A 4866-nucleotide genomic window follows, 5' to 3' on the forward strand; every position below is an offset into this window, starting at 1 on the left:
CCGCGCCCGGCCCTGAGATTTTTAAAAAAGTGGAGACCATGCTGAGTATTGGGGACCTAAAAACTAGCAGGATGACTGGAATAGAAGAGCAGAGTAGGGAAAGGTATGAAATAAGGGTGCAGAAATGGCTGGGGCCTAGACCAAGCAGAGACTTCAGCCTTTTCAAGCAATGTTCTTTGTATCTCGAGAGCTGTGGGAGCCACTGAAATATGCTCAAGCAGGAGACAGACTTTCCAAACTTGCGTTTTGAAAAAACTTATCTGCCTTCAGTGTAATGATTAGATTGAAGAGAGACCAGAATGAGTATGGATGGACCGCTTAGGAAGCCTTCTTAGACATAATATAATGTTGGGTGCTTGGAATAGTGTGGTGATGGTGCTGAAACTAAGAGTGATAATGATGGTGATAGTTCCTGTGGTGCTGGTAGTGATAGTAGAGATAGAAGTAGTGGGGATGTGGTGATGCTGGTGATGATGATGGAGGTGGTGATGGTGGCAACAGTAACGATGGTGATGGTGTAGGTGATAATGGTGGTATTGGTAGTGCTGGTGATGATGACGGGTTTTGTTTTGGAAATAGGAACAGACGGATTTGAGAATATTTAAGAAGTAAAATCTACAGAATTTAGAAATAGATTTGATAGATGTATTGACAGAAAGATGTGAAGGATAATAAATCCCTAAGTTTCTGGCTTGGCAATAAAGTGGGGATGGGTCAGGAATGGGAAACTAAGAGTTCAGTTTGAGGCATGGTGAACTGAAGATGCCTTTTTAGTCCCACCTCCTTCTCAACTCCCTTCGAGAGGTGATGGTCTTACTTTCCTATTTATTCTCTCTTATCCAAAAGTCAGCTCACAAACTCAAATTCTTTCAGGGCCTAGGCAGGTAACTGGAGTGAATGAAACATGCAGGGTCAGGGAGGCATTCAGAGACACTCATAATGGAAGGGAATTCGGTGACCTATAAAAAACATGACATGTCATAAGTGGGGTGGCTGTGACTCAGATAAGCCCATTTGGAAGTCCAATGTTGCCAGCTTTTGATTTTTCAAAAGAAGCTGAAAATCATGATTTTTACATTTGTTACTTAGCAACTAATTTGACTCTTATGCACACACACACACACACACACACACACAAAACCCCCCTACTAACCTACTGTAAGGACCAATTTTATAGGCCGAACAAAACAAATCTGTGAGCCATGCATAGCCAGATTAGAATTCTGGTTCTAAATCATTCATTAATATTAGTTTACTCGTATTACTGCTCAAGTATATTTCAATAATGTTATTGGGGTAGAAATTTTGTGATGACATTTTAAGAGGTGCTAGTGGGAGACTGAGGTGGGAGTATAGCTTGAAGACAGAGTTCAAAACCATCCTGGGCAACATACCAAGACCCTGTCTCTGCCTCCCAAAATGAAATTAGCCAGGTGTGGTGGCAAACACCTGTAGTCGGTAGCTACTTAGGAGGGTGAGGGAGGAGGATCACTTGAGCCCAGGATTTTGAGGTGACAGTGAGCTATGATCATGCCACTGCATTCCAGCCTTGGTGGCAGAGGAAGAGCCTGTTTCTAGAAAAAAAAAAGTGTTAGTATTTGGATTTTACCAAAACATATTACACAATAAATTTTAAAACATCATTTAAAAATGTTTAAAATCATTTCTTAGAAAAACGTCAAGTTCTCAGAAAAGTTGCAAGAATAGAATAATGAGCCTCCATATACCTTCACCCAGATTCACCAGTTGTTAGCATTTTGCCACATTTGAGTTCTGTTTCTTCCTGCTTCCCCATCTGGATCATTTGAGAGGGAGCTATGGATATAATGACCATAAAATTTTAGTATGTTGCCCCTAAGTACAGTGATATTTTCTAGCATAACCACAATATGATGATCAAATTCAGGACCAATACAATACCATTACCTAATATACAATTAATATTCAATTTTGTGATTTTTTTTCTCATTCAGAATCCAGCTGAGATGACTTGTTTCATTTTGTTGTCATGTATATTTTGTCTCCTTTACCCTAGAATGGTTCCTCATGTCTTTCATGACATTGACATTTTTGAGGAGTACAGACCAGCTGTTTTACAGAATGCCCCTCCAGTTGAGTTTGCTTGATCGTTTCTTTATGATTAGATTCAGGTTGTGCATTTTTGGCAGGAATACCATGTAAGTACTGTTGTGTCCTCAGCAGCTCACTCCAGGAAGCGCATGATGTCACTTTGATGAACCCACTGTGCAGGAACTTCCCCCCTTTGCAATCAGCAAGTAATCTGTGGGGAGATATTTTGAGGCTCTGAAAATATCCTGTTCACCAAAAAACTTTCACCTAATAGTTTTAGCATCTATTGAAGACTGTCATCTTCATCTGTTATTACTGCAGAGGCTGCAAGTTTGTGATTTTTAAAACAAGTATTTCTTCTATGTTTGTTAGTATTTCACTGTAAAAAAGAGGTTTCTCTTCCCCATTATTTACTTATTTATATATATTATTTGTCTCTGTGTGAACATCTGGACTCTTTTTGCTGCCAATGTTTTATAACTTATTGTTGTTATTTTGAAGCTAAAATTGCCCATAATTGGCCAGAGGCAGCTCTTTCAAGCTGGCTCCTATGTTATTTTGACACTGCCCCTTATATTTTTGCGGGTTTATGTTCTGTCACAAGATGCTTATGGCTTGCTTTGTACTTTCCCTGCCCTAGCCCTGGAATCAGCCATTTATCCATGCTTCCTTTTAGTGGGGGATGTATTCAGAAACGAAACTCGGGGCCCTCGGTGTGCTCATGACTACTGAGATGTCATTGATTCTAGGTGCTTTCAGTGAACAGAACTGGGAGGTAGACATTTCTTTAAATTTGTAGGTTCACCCTGGCCCCTCGAATTCCAGTCAAACACCAGAGAACTCTTCCTTACCTCCCCAGTTTCCATCATTGTAACCGCCCTCCACCCACCACTTCTCCCGCAGCAAATACCGTGGCTCCCAACAATACCAATACATTTGTTGAAAGCATGCATTTTATTTTTTATTTTTTTTGAAAATCTGAATATGGACATTTTATTAGACAATCATGTCGGTGGCAACATTTTCTAAGTGGGAGAAGTATATTGTGGTTACAGGGGAGAATGTCCTTAATTCTTTTTTTTTTTTTTTTTTTTTTTTATGCTTTAGGCATGCTTCCTCCTTTCCCGGCTGCTGAAACAACTTACTTTGACACTCCTCAGTTTCTATAATTTTTCTAGTTGCTTTTCTCACATTTTACACATGTTCTTTCTAAGTCTGTCTTCCCAGAGATTTTACCGTGTAGATGTGCTATTTTAATATTATTTATCATCAATCATACAAGGAACAATTCCTTTGGCTTGAGTAAGGCTGAAGAAGGTTATTGATAATAACTTCCATCTGCCTGGCAGCTTACAGTTTACAAAGTACTCTTTCACATGGGCTACTTTATTCCCTCTCAATGGTTTGAATTCTTTAGGTCCCAGACAAAATGCACAGTAAATAAATTCTGAGCTTCATGAATGTTTCACATAGTAGGAACTTGAATAATGCCTGCTCATTTTCTTTCTCAATTTTTTCTGTAGACCACCTTTGTGATCAACCTGCTGATTTTTAAAAAAGATACATTTAGAACCTATGACTAATGAAAATAGGTATCATATAAAAGGATGAATAATCTTAAGCAATACGTAATCTAAAATGTTTTATACTCACTTTAGCATTTTTTGCCATTGTTATTTCATAGGGATTTTGTGTCTTCTTTAGACTGATATTTTTAAAAAGACATCTGCTTCCTAAAGACATACCAATTACAAATGCCTTTAAAGCAGTGGTTCTCAAGTGTGGCTGCAAGAAGAATGTCTCGGGGAAATGTGTGTGGGGGCTGCATCCCACAGTGATTAAATCGGAATCTTTAGGGTAGGCATCAGTACTGTAAAAAACTCTCTGGAAGGTTTCACTGAGAAGCCACTGCATGGGTAAGGAAAGGCTGTGCTAAGGATTGATGAGGGCAGCTTGGGTCACAGGCTAAGTACAAGAGAACTTGATCTCCACCTCATTTCTGATGTAAAGACCAGTACTTAAAGTATGCAAGAATATATTTTGAGCTTAACCTTGCAGTTGAAAGGCACTAAATACATTCTTTTTTTTCTTAGCCAATATGATATCAAAGACCATCTTTTCTTTAAGTGCCCTGCTCAAGCATCCTCATCTTTCAACTAGATTAATCTCCTTGAAGGGACAGCAAGTCTTCACTTAACATTGTCAGTAGGTTCTTACACAGTGTGACTTTAAGCAAAACAACATATTAAAAAACCAATTTTACCAACGGCTAATGGATATAAACAAGAGTTAAGTTCCTCTGATGGTTTTTCTGGTCACAAAAACTTCTAAATAAAGACCACAAACACTTCTCATATTAAACATTGAAATAAATGTAAGCTATGCATACATTTCTAAAAGATTAATAAAAATAAGGTAATTATTTACCTGCTTATTCCAGTTCAGGGTTGCAGATGGTCGAAGCCTATCCCAGCAGCTCAGGGAGCAAGGCAGGAACCAACCCTGGGCAGGCTGCCATCCCATCTCAGGGCACGCTCACACACATGCCCACACTTACTCGCACTGGGACCATTTAGACATGCTGATTCACCTAGCATGCACACTTTGGGGCGTGGGTGGAAACCGGAGTACCCAGAGAAAACCCACATAGACATGTAGAGAACATGTACACTCCACACAGTGGATCTGGCCAGGAACTGATTTTGTTTTTCTCATCAATTTTACCACAAAATGATGTTGAATGAAATGATGATATTTAAGGACCTACTGTACTACTCTGTCCCTAGCAAGTCGTAG

The 4866-nt window shown here is 39.2% G+C and overlaps 1 long non-coding RNA gene across 1 annotated transcript; it reads right to left on the minus strand.

Annotated features, from left to right (window-relative positions):
- Nucleotides 1–1642: 1642 nt before the first annotated feature.
- On the minus strand, nt 1643–4534 carry LOC134731390 (uncharacterized). The gene is made up of 2 exons (XR_010113613.1): nt 4498–4534; nt 1643–1815 (listed from the first exon to the last, which is right to left on the minus strand). It is a non-coding gene; the product is annotated as an uncharacterized lncRNA (long non-coding RNA).
- Between the last annotated feature and the right edge of the window lie 332 nt (nt 4535–4866).

The sequence above is a fragment of the Symphalangus syndactylus genome, chromosome 9 (genome assembly GCF_028878055.3).
Source record: "Symphalangus syndactylus isolate Jambi chromosome 9, NHGRI_mSymSyn1-v2.1_pri, whole genome shotgun sequence".
NCBI lineage: Eukaryota > Metazoa > Chordata > Mammalia > Primates > Hylobatidae > Symphalangus > Symphalangus syndactylus.